Below are 19,553 nucleotides of genomic sequence, written 5' to 3' on the forward strand. Positions count from 1 at the left end.
GTACCCGGATGCACGCTACTAAGATGGCCGCCACTATTGTGGCCCACGCTGCCTAGCAACCTAAAGCAGCTTCCACCAATACCGTGATTGGTCGCCGTCACCACAACCTGCCGCCGGAAGAACCGGAAGGCAAAAGCCGGTGGCCTGCCCACCAAAGGCTCGGCTCCTAAGGCCCATCGGCTGTCTGCGGGCTGATCATTCCATCCAACCTCGCCGAAGAGAAGGTGGGCAGGAGCCCCTCCCTCAACTCAGACATCCTGCTGCACTCACTTACCCACCCACGTAGGGTTCAGGGTAAGGAATGCACAGCTGCAAGCCTCCTCAGCCGCAATATTGATGCCTGGTTCCGACTTATCCGAGGCAACCAGCACACCGTACCCCAGATCGAACACACGAGTTTTTGAGTGAAATCGCCGTTTGATCCCGTACCCAGATGCACGCTACTAAGATGGCCGCCACTATTGTGGCCCACGCTGCCTAGCAACCTAAAGCAGCTTCCACCAATACCGTGATTGGTCGCCGTCACCACAACCTGCCGCCGGAAGAACCGGAAGGGGAAAGCCGGTGGCCCACCCACCAAAGGCCCGGCTCCTAAGGCCCATCGGCTGTCTGCGGGCTGATCATTCCATCCAACCTCGCCGAAGGGAAGGTGGGCAGGAGCCCCTCCCTCAACTCAGACGTCCTGCTGCACTCACCCACCCACGTAGGGCACAGGGTAAGGAATGCACAGCTGCAAGCCTCCTCAGCCGCAATATTGATGCCTGGTTCAGACTTATCCGAGGCAACCAGCACACCGTCCCCCAGATCGAACACACGAGTGTTCGAGTGAAATCGCCGTTTGATCGCGTACCCGGATGCCCGCTACTAAGATGGCCGCCACTATTGTGGCCCACGCTGCCTAGCAACCTAAAGCAGCTTCCACCAATACCGTGATTGGTCGCCGTCACCACAACCTGCCGCCGGAAGAACCGGAAGGCGAAAGCCGGTGGCCCGCCCACCAAAGGCCCGGCTCCTAAGGCCCATCGTCTATCTGCGGGCTGTCTGCAGATGGTAGCGGCCACGTAAGTACTCTGCCGATCTTCGAGACAGCTTCCTTGACTATAACGCACGTTCACCCATTATGACACTGCATACGTTCTCTCAAGTATCTCCATGACCACTGCCACCGTCTTATTGTGAGAGGGTGAGTTAATCTACATGGAGCGCTTGTAGACTCCAAGGGAAACGGAATGTTACATAACCAGAGCTACCACTGCCAGCGAGCGCCGCATAGAATGAAGATCCGAACGTGTATCCTATAGTAGCATTAACTTTGGCTGTGTGACCTTTATTAATACTGCCCGCAAGCTATACTGATTTCATTTATAGTCCTCTGCAATCTATGATTCGCACCCGTATCCTTACTACTCAACTGCTTCTGTCTGAAAATGAAAATACCTTTTAGTCATCCTTGCAACTTCTCAAATTTAGGTGACCCTCACTGCACACTTATTGGCTGCTGGATTATGGTCGCTCCTAGACCACACTGTAATCTGATTGTGCCCTGTGTTCGCCGTTGTGCCCTGTGTTCGCCCAGCAACCATGAGGTGCCTCATGGTCGTTTTGTAATTTGTTGCACCTTATGGTCGTTAAATAACCTTGCTATGCCTATGGACGCGCAGAGACCATCCTAGCCACTAATGACTGCGCCCTATGGTCGCCTCTAGGCCTCACTGCAGTTTTTATTGTACTTCTTGGTCGCTTAATAACCCTGCTGTTCCTTAAGGTCGCTCAGAGACCACACTGTAATGTGTTGTACCTCCTGGTCGCTTAATAACTCTGCTGTTCCTTAAGGTTGCGCAGAGACCACACTGTAATGTGTTGTACCTCCTGGTCGCTTAATAACCCTGCTGTTCCTTAAGGTCGCTCAGAGACCACACTGTAATGTGTCATACCTCCTGGTCGCTTAATAACCCCATTGTGCCTTAAGGTCGCTCAGAGACCACACTGTAATGTGTCGTACCTCCTGGTCGCTTAATAACCCTGCTGTGCCTTAAGGTCGCTCAGAGACCACACTGTAATGTGTTCTACCTCCTGGTCGCTTAATAACCCTGCTGTGCCTTAAGGTCGCTCAGTGACCACACTGTAATGTGTTGTACCTCCTGGTCGCGTAATAACCCTGCTGTGCCTTAAGGTCGCTCAGGGACCACACTGTCTGTTGTACCACCCGGTCGCACATCTAAGCTCTTGCCTCCTGTTGCTTGCCAGCCACATTGACATTCCCTGGTACCCTAGGATGCTCACTAGCCCACCTAGAACCTAACTGTTCTTGCCCTCTTGGACCACCCCTCCTAACCTGACTGTGCTAGTAGCGTACCGCAGCTGAAAATCATGCTCCTAGCCGCTTGCAAGTTTGCCACCACCACCTTAGTACTGAGCCTCCTTACTATCATGACTCCTGTACCCACTGCCTCTTGCCCACCTAAAGACAGAAACATGAGACTAAGGGCTAGACTGTCCCAACTACATGAACCATCATCCTACCACACTTTTAGGGGCTACACCAACCTAACCAACAAACGGTCTCAACACCCTAAACCCGCTCCACTGCCTCTAGGCGCCTCACCCACCAAGCAGCTACTATCACAAGCTACGACCTCAACTAAAAAAATACAACCCTCTATCACCTTTCCATCTAGCACCCTCCCGCTAACTGCCGCCCTCATTAATGCTAGATCAATGGTTGCCCACGCTACTGAGATCTCAGACACCCTAACGAACAAGAACCTAGACGTACTATGCATTACTGAAACTTGGCTCCATGAGGCTGCTGGCCCTGCTGTTATGCTAGCAATACCAGACGGCGACCAATTGCTAAGAGCTGACAGACCCAACACCAATGGAGGTGGCCTAGCCATTATCCACAAAGCCAACCTGCCTATCTGCCTAGCTACTACCACGCCACTCCAGTTCCTCACTGCCAAACTCCAACTCTCATGCAACCGCACTCTCACCATCCATGTGATCTACAGACCACCTGGACCATTAGGTACCTTCGAGGACGACTTAACTAGCATCCTAACTAATAATACAAAAGACTGTGCGCAAATCCTACTATTAGGAGACTTCAACCTTGGTTTCAATGACGGCAACAACAAACATGCCACATCTGTTGCAGCACTACTGCACGACTATGGACTAATGCAAAAAGTCACTACCTCCACCCACTCCAAAGGCAGAACTCTTGACTGGGTTGCGGACCTGAACTGCAACACCAGCATCACTAATATAACCCCGCAAATATGGACAGACCACCATCTAATTTCATTCTCCGCCCTACTTGACCTTACCCATCCTAAACCTATAGCAATGGCCCCGCCACTTCCCACTAGAAGTAAAAAAGACATTTCAGCAGAACAACTCCTCCCACACCTCCTCCCCACCCTCAACAACGTAGACAACATTACAGACCCGACATTTCTTGTGGAAACCTATAATAATACCATGACCATGGCACTAGATCTGATCGCCCCAACCAAAATCCGTAAAGGCAAACAACTCTCCCACCTGAATAACTGGTTCACACCTCAATTGAAAGACCTCAGAACTCAAAAAACAAAACTGCAATCTATATGGCGACACTCGCCCACTGAGGAGAACAAAATCAAGTTAGCCACCCTTGCCAAACAATATAAAAAGGAAATCATTACCACAAAAAAGAATACCTACAACGACAGAATAACTAAAGCCAAATCTGACACTAAGGAACTATTCTCTATCCTGCGGGAAATGGAATCGCCCATACCGCAAACAGATAATATCCCCAAAAATAAACTCTGGTGCACTAACATACAAAACGCCCTAGCAGGAAAAATCGACTCTCTTCAAACTAAAATTGCAATTAAAAAAGCCGCCTTGCTAGTGCCACCGGAGCCCGCGCCCAAGGTACAGCCCGCCCCAAACCAGGCTGCTAACACTCCACACCCCTTCAGCTTCAAACAAATAACCATACTAGAGACAGAAAAAATCATACTCTCCCTAAAGCCATCCAATTGTAAAGGCGATAGCTGCCCTCCTCAAATTATAAAATATGCAGCGAGAGACCTAACTCCCTTCATCTCAAAACTGATCAACGCCTCCTTTAAGACTAACCTAGTGCCCAATAACCTTAAACAGTCTTGGGTCCTACCCCTGCTAAAAAAACAAACACTCGACCCTTCCATCCCGACAAACTATAGACCCATCACCACCGTCCCATTTCTACTTAAAATCATCGACAGGGTTGCCTACCTGCAAATCCAGGATTACCTTGAATCCAATAACCTACTTGGCTCACGACAATCTGGCTTCCGCCCCCTTCACGGCACTGAAACAGCCCTGATTGACCTAAAGACTCAAATTGACAAGTTGAAGGATAATGGAAAATCAGCTATGCTACTCCTCCTTGACCTATCGGCAGCCTTTGACCTGGTAGATCACGCAGTCTTATGCAATCACCTCGGCTGCGCTGCTCATTTTGCAAGCAATGCCATAACCTGGGTTCAATCCTTCCTGGCTAACGGGACTATGAGAGTCTTCTCCCCCCTTGCAGCCGCTGACCCCATACAAGTCTCCTGCGGTGTCCCCCAGGGATCATGTGTGTCTCCTACTATGTATAACATCTTTACCAAACCCTTGTTTGACAAGTTGGACAGACTTGGTGTCATCTACACTAACTATGCAGATGACACTCAGATCCTTATCCCCCTTTCGGGCAACTTCTTGGAAGACTCAGCTTTGGTAAATAAGATATACCTCCTCATTCAGGCATGGATGGCATCCCACGGCCTCTGTCTGAATGACGACAAAACAGAGATTCTGATCCTCGGCACCCAGACAGTGATTAAAAAACTCAAACCCAACTATGCCTCATTTAACATTGACAACAATGTCATCAAAGTGATGCCCGCAGTCAAAACCCTTGGGGTCTATCTGGACTCAGCACTCACTTTCAAGAAACAAATTAACTCCCTAGCCTCCTCCACAGCCTATACTTGTAAACTGATCCCAGCATGTAGACCATTCCTAACGGAGGCCAGCTGTATTACCCTAGCTAATGCACTTATCATATCCAGATTGGACTACTGTAATGCCCTATATGCTGGATCTAACAAGTATATCCTTAACAAACTCCAATCTCTCCAAAATAACGCTCTTAAAGTAGCCTTAAACTTACCCAACAGAGCCCATGTCTCCACCGCCAGAAGGAATATCCACTGGCTCAAAATCAATGACAGGATCACCCTCAAAACTCTCTCACTCACGTCCAAATGCCTCAACAATATAGCTCCTCCCTACCTAGTAAACAGAATCAACAAAAGAACCTCTAATCGCCCCACAAGAAGGTCTAACGCCTTCACCCTGCTGGTGCCCAGATATAAAAAAAGCACAGCTGGCGGCGCCAGCTTCCCTGTCACAGCGGCCCAAACTTGGAACAAACTCCCCTTAGAACTCAGAAAGGACCAACCTTACCAAAGTTTCAGACGCAGGGCACTCTCATGGATACGATCTAACGACATCTAAGGTGATCCCCCTCCTTAATCAGAACCACTCGTCCTGAGAGACACCCTCCTGACTATGGCCTGCTAACTTGTCCTTAGGTACCCCGACCTCCACTGCCAGTATCCAGCTACAAACTGTGGCTGACTACCACTCAGCTCCTTCTTGCTTCCGACACCTGACAATCAACCGCACAAGTTCTTCCAAACTTTAAACTTCATTGAACTGTACCACCCTCCATTTCTTTCTGTTTCCAACACTTGGCATTAACTGTTTAGCACATGCAATCTATAATGTTTCTGAATCTGCTCCTACCGCTTACTTCTGTGTGTGTCACTGTAACAAAGTTCTCAAGTAATCTTGTAATGCTTGCGCCCGGCTACCTGCGGGTTTGGTTTTGAGCTATATCAAATAAACAAACAAACAAACAAACCTTACATGAGGTTTTATATGTATTGTGTCCTACCACAGTGATTGTATATATGTATCTTTTATTTAGTGGTGTGATGTTAGTCATTTTTCATAGTGTTATATGGCCATAAATAAGTATTTTTATAACTGATTGTCTAAATGTGTTCATTGTCTAAGTGTGTTCATTGACTTTTCACTGTGTGCTCATTGGGGACACGTTTAGGAAAGATTGTATGCAGTACCCTGTGGGAGACTGTACCAGCCTTGACCTCTTGGCAATAATGAACTCAACCTTTGGTATAAGCATGTACTACACAAGTTGGTAGAGTGACTGAGCAGCCAGGCTGATCTCAAGAGGGGTCAATGTGAGCTGTAGGGTTATTACACAGCGATTCACAGTGACAAATATCCAAATAAACACTTACACTTAAGGTTTCTTGATTAAACAATTATTCATTTATTTAAGTAAGTTGAATAAGCCTTCTTTAGAAGGGAGCAATATATATGTAACAAAAATATACTTCAAAATACACACTCTCAGTTTCTTTAAATCAGTAAATAACCATTTGGGATGGCACACAGATTCTTCCTACACCCGGAGGTGACTTAAATAACTAGGACACTGTGAACATTAATATATCACTGGTACATTTAGAGCAATCCTGAGGTTAGTGTCAAAAGAAGTTGAGAGAATAAAACACTGGTTAACAAATATTCTTAAGCATGGGTGATGATAATAGTGCAGTTACTCTGGTTCTTTTCACAGCAGAAAGAAGTACTAGGTCTCCCTTTTTTTGTTCCAATTGGGCATGTGCTTCATTGAGTTTCGGTTAATAAAGGGAAATGTAGCACACATCAATCCTAGTTTGATTCGGAGGTGCAGTCCCTACTTTAGACCCAGCTCTGCAAAGCAGTATAGCGTCTCTGATGGGACACTCCTGCTATGCCATTTAAACCAGGAGGATCCACCTACTTCAGGATTATATAAGGGTCCCCTCCATGACTGGGCCTCTAACTGCACTTTGGCGTTCATAGCTGATGTGACAATGTGGGTTTTCACTCCATACAGTAAAAACAATAGGAGCAGGTCGTTTTGGTGTTCTGTGGTTGTTTTACTGTGTGCCTCTGGACCTACTGACCCATCCAACTCCATGCATGCTTCCATCTTGCGTGGCCAGGTGAGTGCATCCTAGCTTGCTTTGCTCCGAGACGTTTGCAGGTGTTGGTTTCTAAATTAGAAGCACCACAGCGCTGTTTGTGTCTTCTCTCCCGATCCATCTCCCACTTCCTTGTTGCCTTCCCTCCCACCTCCCTACCCATCCAGCTCCCTGATTGGGCAGTCATAACCCACCTACCCAGGGCAGCCCTCTGCCCGTGCAGGCCCTGCAGCTAAGGCCTTGAGGCAAAGGGCGACTCCTACAGAGGTGGCTCCAGATCCTGTCTGCAGGTGTCAGCAGGGGAAGGCAGTAGCTAGCCGTCAACTAGCAGCGACAAAACAGTAAGTGTGGCATGGGTGGGGTGTAGAGCAATCACTCTACTCCAGAAAACCCTGCCACTCTACACTGCCTTACCTAAGATCATACCTTGCCAGGCGAATTCCACCTAGATCACCTACTGTATTATATTCTTAAACCTGCTGCACTATGGAGCCTAGGCCTTTCTCCCACTATGCATGACTCTTAAACCTTGGCGTAGCCTCCATTTCTATACATGGTTAATATACCACTAACCATTAGCCTGCATCGCTTCCAGACAGAATTATGAATGTTAGCAAATGCCGCACTTAGACTGAATTGTGAACTTTGGCCTGCGTGTCATCTGGGCAGAATTGTGAATGTTAGCAAATGCTACATTTAGTTAGGATTGTGAACATTAGCTTGCGTCGCTCCCACTCTGCAGGACTCTCAAATCTAGGTATAGCCCCCACGCAAACACTCTCATCCCATATCACTATGCTTACTCTCTTCTCTACACCATCACACAATTAGAAAGCAGCTATACCCCTCGATCAATTCGGCCTAGCTGCTCACATACAAACATTACCCCATGAACACCTCATCTATTCTAATAAAACACAGCTATACCCAATGACAAACCGGCCTAGCTGCATACATAGGGGTCCTACAGGCCTAATGCAGCCAGAACCCAATCTCGGTGTCCACCAGCCAGACTGCATACATCCAACCAATATCAATACCAACACACCTAATGCTAGGATGCAGCTTCCATCAGACAAATACAACAGCTGCTCACATAACTGGTGCACCCTACGACACCGTACTCTCTCAACTGACCAGGACTACGGTCCCCGAACGCGTTCCAACTACCAGCACTTTGAGGTCATACCAATGATATATAGAGCACTATATAAATGCCAAATAACATAACATACGCGGATAATGTGGTCCTTTTGGACTACACTCCGGTAGGTCTCCAAAGGCAGATTGATGCATTTGGGCACTATGCAGAGATAAATTAATTTATCATAAATCCCACTAAATATAACATTGTCAGATTCCATTTTAGGGGGAAGCCGGTCCCCAGATTTGACTGGCTGCTTAATGGAACAACTGTTCCTGTGGTCCCAGAGGTTAAATATCCCTTTGACGAATTGTGGCCATGCCAAGGGGCAAAGTATTTATTTGGTTTGATGCTCTTACACAGTTACAGGGTTTCATAGTTCTGATGTAAATGTTTTTTTTTCCACAGGATGTCACCATTGGAGCTCTACGGGGCTTAATCTATGGAACTGGGCTCTGGTGTACTGATGATAAATATATACCATGTTTGGGGTCTAATTCGTTCGGGTGGTGGTTTGTTGTATAATATGGGAATAACTCATCTGGGATTGTATAATTGAGTGATGTCTCCCTGTTTCTGATCTTTTGGAATTGTGTCATCAGTACATGGAGTGAGATATAGCTTATGGCATTTATATATTTTTGATCGGCGCCTTGGCAGAACTGCCGCTTTCAATTGCGGTGCTATATCCATCTGCTTTATGTACACTATATGTCCAGACCGCTTGGTGACCTACAGTCAGGTTTGCCTTTACATATCTTGCTTCCCCATCAGAAGTGGCGCAAGGTTTTTACTATGGAATGCTCATTTGTGAGGACATTACAACCCAGACTGGTGGCACTGAGTCATGCACCCTTTCTTTGCTCCCCTGCCTGTGAAGTTTGTCAGGGACACAAATTCAAGCATGTTCCCGGTGGGCATTTCTGGGTTGGTGTTGAGGCATGTGATTATGGGCGCCCACCATGCTTTAGATAGTTATATGGTTAGCTTTGTGCATGTGCATGTCAGAATAGATTTATGCACTCAGGATACGTCTTTTTAACTATAGATGGCTAGAATTTTGTTGCCGTGTTCTTTCTTGGGATTCCTTATGCTTTAGTTGTCACAGCAATGGTAATGTGTTAATAGATATTTATGGATAGAGGTATTGCTGCAGAGATTGTGGGCTCTGTTGGCCCCTTTTATTTATATAAGTTTGAGGTTCATTTTACTACTGGGGTTTTGGGTGTTTCTTTGGTGGGACATGATGATGGTTCTTTGGCTCTGTTGTGTGAATTAAGTTGCTAACCTTGATATGTAGGTTTGACTTGATTTATGACTCATTATATGATTCAGTGGGTCGAAATCACCTTGGATTTGGGAGGGGTGCCGGGGTATTGGGATGGTCTCCTGTGCTTCTTCAGCATTGGCGTCCTTATTCTGTTGCAGGGGGTTTGGGGTTGTTACTTTTCTGTTTTTTTGTTATTTTTGTTATTTTTTACTTTTAGTTTTTGTCGACCTCTTGAATTTTCTGTCATGTCTCTTCATGGGGGCTCGCAATTTAAGATTTCCTCATGGAATGTTAATGGGCTGAATAATCCTCATAAGCGTCAGAAGATTATGAACAATTTAAGAGATATGTTGTGTGATGTTTATTTTTTACAGGAAACCCATCTTTTGTTGGAGGATGTTGGGGTGTTGAGTAAAAGATGGTTGGGGGAGGTTGTTGTTTCTTGTTATTCCTCTAAGTCCAGGGGGGTGGCTATTCCTTTACGGAAGGATTCTCCTGTCAAAATTCTGAAGACCACTTGTGATCAGGAAGGTCGGGCAGTGGCTGTTCTGGTGGAAATACAAGGCGCCCAACATGTCCTGTGTAATGTTTATGCTCCCTCGGTGGACAATGGCTCTTTTTTTGGGGAAGTGTCACAGATGGTGTTTGATTTGAATTCAGCTAATTTTGTTATGGGTGGGGACTTCAATCTGGTGGTTAATCCGCCCATGGATAGCACTGGACGCTCTGCTGTACAGAGGAGGGATGGGCATTTTGGCTCTTTTCGGACATTGCTTGGAGATTTTGATCTGAAAGATTGCTGGAGGCTGCAACACCCGGACTCCAAAGAATATACGTTCTATTCTGGAGCGCATGACACTTATTCAAGAATTGATATGTTTTTTACTGCTGGTGATGCGACAACCAATCTTTTGACTAGTCGAATTGGTTGTATAGCAATTACCGATCACGCGCCTATTTTTTTGGGCCTGTCTTTGAATTTTACACGCTGTAGGACTTTTCAATGGAAGATGAATACTTCTATATTACAGGATGAGTCTATTCTAGAGAAGATTAGAACAGAGGCTGATTGTTTTGTGATTGAGAATTCTTCTGATGATATTAGTAAGAAGGTTATTTGGGAGGCATTCAAATGTACGATGAGGGGCATTGCTTTGGGTTTATCCTGTGGTAGGAGGAAAAGGTTATCTAAAGTACAGATGGAAACTGATGCCCATATTATTGAAGTGATGAATGTTCTGATTTGTGATCCAGATGATATTGACAAAAGAATGGAATTGAGGAGATTGAAGAAAAATCTGAATGATATTTTGGACACTAGAGCTGAAAAGGATTTATATAAAATCAGAAGTGCTTATTTTGAGAAAGGTGAAAAGTGTGACAGATGGCTCGCCTACAGATTGAGGCAACAGATTTCGGAGGGAGCCATTAATTCCATTAAGGGGACAGATGGGGTGGTCACTTTTGATCCTTGCGAAATGAATGCTGTTTTCAAGGATTTCTACATGAAGTTGTACGAGAACGAGGCTGGTGTTAGTGGCAGTGATGTTGGCTTCTTGGATAGCTTGACTATTCCAAAGGTCTCTGATGATGATATGGCTGGTTTGAGTCGGCCGGTTGATATTGATGAAATTAGGATTGCTATTGCAAGTTTGAACTCTGGGAAAACCCTGGGTCCTGATGGCCTGCCGGCCGAGTTCTATAAGATTCTTCCAGAAACGGTGTTGGGGCTTTTGAGAGACATGTATATTGAATCCAGGGGAGTAGGGGTTCTTCCAGAATCTACTAACCATGCCACCATCTCTGTTTTCCTTAAGAAGGGAAAGGATTGTGTTTTACCTTCCAGTTACCGGCCAATAAGCTTAATAAATACTGATAACAAAATATTGGCTAAAGTCATCGCGTTACGCATTGAGGATTTGATTCAGAGGCTTGTTCACACGGATCAATCTGGCTTTATTTAACACCGTAGGACTTCTAGCAACATTCGCAATCTTTTATTGACTATGTCTAGGGCCCAGGAACTGGATGAGGATGTGGCTGTTTTCTCTTTGGACGCCGAAAAAGCTTTTGATAGTGTTAATTGGCAATATATGTTCACTGTGCTGAGGGCGATGAATTTAGGTGATGAATTTATTTCATGGGTCTCGCTTTTGTATGCTCGTCCTACGGCTAATGTTAAGACAAACAGTTTGTTGTCTGGTACCTTTAATCTTTGGAGAGGCACTAGGCAAGGGTGTCCGCTTTCGCCCTTGTTATTTGTGTGGGCTATCGAGCCACTTGTGATTGCCCTGCGGAATGATTTGTCCTTGGAGGGTGTACCTTTTAATGGAGTTGAGCAGAAAACTTGGTTGTATGCAGATGACCTTCTATTGGTTTTGAGGAATTTGGAAGTCTCTTTACCTTCATTGATGACTGTTTTGAACAGGTTCCATGATGCGTCTGGTTATTTGATTAATTGGTCAAAGTCCGAGGCTTTGCCTATTACGAGGAGTTGTGTTAGATCGTTTGTGACTGGATTTGGTTTTCAATGGTGCGTTCACAAAATGAAGTATTTGGGGCTTTGGCTGACTCCGGCTGTGAATGATATGGTGGAAGCGAATCTAGGAGAGGCCTGTCGTGACTTGAAGTCATCCACGCTGAGGTGGTCGGCTTTGCATTTGTCATTATGGGGTAAGGTGAACGCATTGAAGATGGTGGCGACCTCCAAAATTAACTATAGTTTGAGTATGCTTCCTATGAAGATTTGTGCAAGTTACTGGAGAATGATTGATGTCTCTATACAATCCTTCCTTTGGGATGGGAAACCTCCTGTGCTTAAGTTGTGGAAGTTAGAGCTTCCTGCTGACAGAGGGGGACTTGGGGTCCCGAATTTTAGGGCATATCATCTTGCCTTCTCTGGTCAGTTTTTGCTTCCTTTTCTGGATGTATCTCCGGGTGCTTGGGCTGTGGCGGAGGCGAGTACTTTGGGTCCTCTTGCCCCTCGTGCGATACTTACGTCTGTTAGCAAACGTGGTAGGACACCTCCTTTGTCTAGATTTTTGCAGGAGGTGTGGAGGGGCGTTCATGACATGTGTGGTTCATCTGCTCAGACATCACCTTCGGCTTCGATTTGGTTTAATAAATCAATCACAGAGACTGGCAAGCCTATCTTTTGGCCGGAATGGTTTATTGGAGGTGTTCATTGGATCAAGGATATTTTCAGAGGTGGGAAATGGATTGATTTTGATATGTTATGTGCTGAGTTTAATATTGAGAATGTGTCGGTTGCCGATTACAGGAAATTGAAAAGGTGCATTGGTGAAATTGAGGTGAGTGAATTTGAGGTTTTGGAAAATATGGCGGTGGATTGTCAGTCTGTGGCGAGCAAAATGTATCGCCGGATGGTTGCTAGCTACAAAGATAATACTGGATTGGTGGATGATTGGAGTAGGAGATTAGATTGTGAGATTACCATTGATATGTGGAATGAGATGTGTGCGAATGTGCAGCTTTGTTCGGTCAATTTGTGTGAGCGATCTAGGCAAATTAAAGTTCTGAACAGAGTGTTCTGGTATCCGGAGAAGCTCAAAAGGAGGGGCATGTCTGATTCAGATGTGTGTTGGTGTTGTGGTTTGGATGTTGGAACTCTTGAACATATGCTTTGGGATTGTGTCAGGGTACGGGGCTTTTGGCACAAGGTTTGCAATATGTGTTTACGGGTCCTGGATTGCAACATTGATTTGGATTTTAAGACGATGGTTCTGGGGTCTGGTGAGTTGCTTGAAGATCTTTCTATGTCTGAGAAGAAATTTTTGTTCAGTGGAGCTTCGGTGTCCAAGAAACTGATCTTGAGGGGTTGGAAATCCCGGATCCCGCCAACTGCAGATGGTTGGATTGATGAGATGAATTCCTTGGCAAATACTGAGAGGGTGATGTATAAGCAATTGAGGAAATTGTGGATACATGCTAAGGTGTGGAATGCATTCCTTGAACTGTATTAGTAAATAACTGTATGTAAACCTGTATTGGCAAGAGGAATGTATATATTAATAGGTGGGTTTTTTTGTTGTTTTTTTTCTCTTTCTCTTTCCTTATGTATTTTACTGTTACTTATATTATGGTTCACCACTTTTAATTTGCGTTTGCTTTGTGATTGATGTATTCTTGTTGTAGTTAAATTTTAAATAAACATTAAAAAAATATATATATATATCCCGGGATTTGTGCTTACCTCATCCCCGTGTATGGCACCATTTGTGGACAGACTAAATCGTATGGCTGACCAACTTTGCTCCCAGATGAAGAGAATAAACAGATTATACTGTAGATTTTCAATACTTCCTTTGATCAGATTTTACAGCAGTAAAGTAATTCCTAAAATTCTCTATGGGATGGAGATCAATCCACGGTCCTGGTCTATTGATTGGGTCAGGATTAAGGGGAGAATTTTGAAGAGAGCATTGAACCTCCCATTATCTCTGCCTATGGCGAGTTTGATATATGAATTTGGCCTAACATCATTGGCGGCCCGCTTGTATAGTAGACTCATTTTATACTATAGGCACATCTTACTTCCGGAAAGGGACACACTATACGAAGATTTACCTCTCCATTCACAGATGGGCACCTATTTTGTATTCTCCCGATTGAGGGAAATTGTGGATAAGATCATTTTCGATATCAATAGACCACTGGATAATGTTAAGGCAAACCCACTGGGTGTTAGGAAGGTAATATTGGACTATGATTGGGCATGCACTGTAGATACAATGTGCTCTTTGCGCATTGCTGCCTCTTTTTCATCAAAGGATAAGCCCAGAGGGAGTCACCCGGCCTATCTTTCTTGACTTCCGGATTCCAAATGGAGATCAGAATTCCTGAGATTACGGTTAACCCTAATTCCTACCGGGGACATAAGAGAGATTCGAGGAAGAACAAGAGGGGATCACATATCCCTAGGCTGTTGTCTGTGTAATTCGCCACAAGTTCAAACTCTGCGGCATATCCGAATAGATGGTAGTGTGGTCAAACGTCTTCAGATAAAACATTTTTCTCGCTTTGTACCATCTGAGGAATGGCTGACCTCATACCTTTTCTGGGAAAAAAACTAGCATCTGGGCATGAATTAAGCATGGTATTGGAAGTATTTAAATTTATTTCCTAAGATCTTAGGTTTGATCAAATTGTAAGGGGGAAATTATTTAAATTTTTCTCTTCCTAACTTTTAATTGAAGATCTTAGTAAAATGTTGGCAATTAAGTTGCTGTGTTGGTTGATTTCTGTTAGTGTTTGTTCGTAGTTCTTTTCTATTTCTGTTGTTTTAAGTTGTGGTATTGTTAAATTTGTGTGTCTTTTTTACATACAGCGTGTATCTTTTACTTTTTTATTCTTTATTGATGTATTTGTGAAGTCTTTTGACTATAACACAATAAAAATAAAAAAAAAAGAATGTAAGTGAAGATAATCACAATGCGGAAAAAGCAGGTAAGGAATTGAATGAGAACTCAGGTGGGCCCACTGTGCAGGGCGGCCAATCAATAGCAAAGCTTCAAATGGAATCTCAGGACAGAAATATAAACAGGGAAGTTGAAAATGAAATGGGCAAAACGGGCTAAGGTATCATTCCACATGCCCCTTTGCTTAGCAAGACTCCAGGCAGGCTTAAGGAAAATCAGCCCTGAGATTAGTAACAATTCACATCTCTTCTGTATACTTATGCCCCTATCACAGTGGAAGAAAAATCCAATGTGTTTGCAATGATGGATACAGGTGTAGAGGCTACTGTAATGTCAAGGAAAATGCTGGATTGCATAAATGGAGGCAGACCACAACAAAACATTTTGAAATTAAGACAGATTGAGTGTCCTGTGCATCATTTCAATGGTGAAGAGATACTGGTGGAAGGTGCGACTGAAGTTAACATCAAAGTAAGGAAACATAAGACTGAGACAAGAAGTGGTGGTCATGCCAATTGACGAGACACCATTTCTATTAGGCACTTTTTTGTCTGAAGAGCCTGCCACCGCTAATTGGGTTAAATGGTGTTCTGTGGTCTTTGGCCAAGAATCCCCGGAAGCCTCAAAAAGTGGCGAGCCAGGTTAGCAATGCAAAAGAATGCCACACCATTGCCAAGTCAGAGAGAGCGGGTTAGGTATATCTTCAAAATGGCTGTGTACCTAGTGTCACTGTCATTCTCATATGACAGGATGAAATGCAGGGGGAAAAAGAAAAGCAATCATTGGAGAGTCATCTAGGTCGCAAGAAAAACTGGCAAACACAAGTGGGTGAAAACACAACACGATTCTATCTAAGTGATAAAGATTTTAAACACTGTCATGCTTCAGTGCCAGACCAGGAAAAATATATTTCAGCCATTGCAGAAATACACATGGAGCTAAGGCATGGATACCAGTGCACATGAATGGGCAGCCGGAACTAGAATATGGAGTCTGATGCGTGTGTGTATCATTGAAACCATGAGACAACAGGAGCTAAAGTGTGAATACACACCATTGGTATTAGTTGGGGATGGTCCCATCCGGATACTATTGGATAGCAAAGGACGTCAGGCGATTTGTTTAGAGGAAGGTACACAATTAGGGATGTCAATGCAGAAATCACATTACAATGCAGATTTGAACAACCCAGCAATGTGTTTTTGTGTCAGAAAGAATGCATGACGGCGGACGTAATTCGTCCAGCTCCATGGAAATGGATAAACAATTAGCCTAGAGAAGATGCGTTTGCGTCAGGCGGACCTCTGCATTCCGTTCAGAACGCATGACGTCAGACGTTACCCGTCCAGTGCCATGGAAACAGCATAAACTTTGAGCCAATATATGGTGAATTCGTGCAAAGCAGATCTCTGCAGAGATAGATGAGACATCTGTGAGGTTTTAACAGGAGCACGATATAGGTAAGGAGGATGATTACAATATATTGGATGGAAATTATAACGAGCGAGTGTTGTTGTTTGTTCATAACAATAGTGAGTGAATAGTTTGACGAAGCTCGGCTTTTTAAAAAAACAGATTTCTAAACAGGGAGTGTTTTATACACATTGGTTGCATTAATCAGTTTGATAACTTTTTGATTCAAAGGGGCCGGCTCAATAGTTTAATATTATGACACACATAAGGCGATGGTAGTGTGCTATGGTATATTTATTGGTTACAGGTTAATCAGAAGCGGAAATGTTCAGCGGCAATAGTTAAAGGTTCATATCCATCTAAATAAACGGCCTCATGAGAGGTAAGAACAAACAAGTCAAATATAGGGTGTATACCAGTAGATGGTGGAGTGAGCTCACCTTAAGATATAGCCAAGTGGCCAAGTGGTGGATAGCACGGTGTGTGGGTGTAAATAAACATCGCTTTGTAGGTATGCCCATACTTTTGTTCTCTTCTGCCCAATATAGGCTGTGCATTTGGCACTCATTTGTGAAGAAAGACAAATACCCAAATGGAAAGAAGAGCTTATTAGCAATGGACGTGGTGTATCTTTGGTTATGAGTCTAGTTAAGATGAGTAGACGGTAATTTATTTATCTGTGGATGTTATCTCTTTATTGAATAGGGGTTATCTGTTGAGTAGGTAGGGTTTAATGGGAGCGATTGGTCGCTAGTATGTTCGTTTCAAATGGTGGTGGCCACAGGAATGTACAACTGGTGAGCGTTGTCAAATTGGATAAAAGAGATTTTGTGCACATGAACAGTTCTTGAATCCTAATGTAGGATATGATTGTATCATTATGACATTTTGCTTACATATATGTTTGTATTTTTTTTCTTCTCCATGCTGTGTAACAAATCGCTGGTACATGATCTGGTCGGTATTGAACATTTATTTGCTATCTATTTTATGTTTAATTGTAACATATTGTTTGGTACAATGTTTCATATGATGTTACATGTATTGTGGTCAAATCATTTGTATTGGTGCGATTTAATAATAACAATTTATTAATTGGTATGTATGAAGGTGATTTACTATACCTGATGAGGACCAATGTTCTTTGAGGTTGAAACAGGTGTTTGCAGGATCAAGAAAATTGCCACATTGGATTAAAAATGTTTTGGATGAAAACATCGAATAGTGTGTAATTTGTGTCTAAGAGTGGTTAGATTTATATTTTCAGAATACAGTTGTACAAAACATTTTGTTAGTAGAATTATTGAGGGATATGCGCAGTGGAAAGACCAAATATCTTTTAGATATCAGGAACAAAACATTCATAAAAATAAGAATGCAGCTAAATAATCTTGTATCAGAATCCACTTACTTCGTGCGATCTAAATAGTAGCTGGGCTGAACTAAGATACAACACAGGCCTTCCAAAAATAAATACCAGGTGATGGGGATGAGATAGGCAGGGAGGCAACTCCAAGCAGAAATTGACATTGCTGTAAAGAAGGTGAAAAAGGACTTTTAATCGGGCCACGGTTCAACCAGTACGACATGTGTCCATAAAATAAGCACAGATAATTTTAAAGGTATAATAACAGTGTGTGATGGATGCCATTGATGGGCAGGCAGCAGCAGGAAGAGGGGCTCACTCTGAACCCACTGGAAGCTTTCCTACTGCGGCACTGGCATAGGCAGGGCTTTAAGTGGCCCGGAGCTAACCTGGGCAGATATTAGGCCAGCCAATGAGGCCGCTAAAGTCCAATGATTTATTCTAAAGCCCCAAGCTCTTGCTCATGCATGAGAGCTTCAGAAAAAAAAGCTTTTAATTCCATTATTTTGGCCCCAGCCCCCGCCAGACCTCCCTTTATCTAAGAGTTGCACAGTAGCTTCAGACTTTATGAAAAAAGGACTTGACTTCTGGCGGTCTTGCCTTTTCTTCCTCAATTGTGGCACTGGTCCCGCCAGGCAACCTTTTATTTAAGAGATGCAGTGATGATCACTGCAAAGGGATGCTTGGTGAGGGCTGGTGACCCTTACCTAAGCCCCCTGCCACTCAATAGGCCACACAACCTTTTAGGCCACACAACCTTTTAGGCCACACACTTACAGAGATCCCGCCTTGATTTTGCATGGCACTTAAACCACTGGCAGTACTGTTAAAGGTACTACCAAGGCAGCAGCATGACTCTGGATTATACTGGGATGGCAAAGCTCACGGTTCACATAGACCCACCTTGTCACAAACACAGGGAGGGTGAGATGAGAAAGGAAGCACATAGGCAGTGCTTAGGCAAGTTGTAGCAGGTAGCAGCATCTCGCCACAAAATGGCAGCTTCAAGACAGTCATGTCTGTTGCTACTCACTGCCCAATGTTGGTATCCCACCTACCTAAAAATCCAAAGCTTAGAAAAACCCTAGCCTCAAGAACTTGGGCTAAGGGACAGAGCACTCTCTGTCACACACTACATGCATGTGGAAGGCACTAACGTGATAGGACATGGGGAGCCAGCAAGGTACTCAAGTAAGTCACATTGTAAAAGTAGCCAGCTCGGCTGCCTTTCCCCTGCCTGAAATCCATTATTTAGTGCCTGCATACCCGCTCCTTTCCCCTAATCGAGGAGTGTGAGAGCGCGCAAATTCCTACAGTAAGGTACTCAATGTACCCACATTGTAATGCTATTTGGCACAGTTGTCCCTGATAGGATTCTGATCAGCAGGATCCACTTCCATCTCCAGTACTTAACAAGTGGGGCACATGATCGTCAGCATAATGAAAATCAATGATGTATGTATGGTTCCATGTGTTGAATTCGGGGCAAAAATGGCTGTGAACACAAAATATCGCTGCAAAAATGCTGTGGTTTTGACGCTGCAATCCATGTAAAGGATGCGGGGACACCCCCGCAACCCCTGGAACCATTATACCATTGAAGAGGAGCGGGGGACACCCCTTCAACCCACGCTCCCCTTAAATAGTGTAATGGGGTACACCTTTAACGGGTCAAACCATGGCATGTTTGCCGCAATTTTATTTTACAGGTGATATTTTTGCAGCGATTTTATCACTGCATACCGTATGCATGTTTGTGTTTGTGCCACAAATGTCATTGCGCACTGCAATATGCAGTTCCTCTACCATCATTCACTACTATCATGCCTAAAGATCT

General features: G+C 44.2%; 1 protein-coding gene across 2 annotated transcripts in view; it reads left to right on the forward strand.

The window, feature by feature from the left end:
• CHRNB4 (cholinergic receptor nicotinic beta 4 subunit) overlaps positions 1-19,553 on the forward strand; it is a 602,031-nt gene that overhangs the window by 351,648 nt on the left and 230,830 nt on the right. The gene's annotated exons all lie outside the window — the stretch shown is intronic.

Source organism: Ambystoma mexicanum, chromosome 11 (assembly GCF_040938575.1).
Source record: "Ambystoma mexicanum isolate Mex_15411 chromosome 11, UKY_AmexF1_1, whole genome shotgun sequence".
Classification (NCBI taxonomy): Eukaryota; Metazoa; Chordata; class Amphibia; order Caudata; family Ambystomatidae; genus Ambystoma; species Ambystoma mexicanum.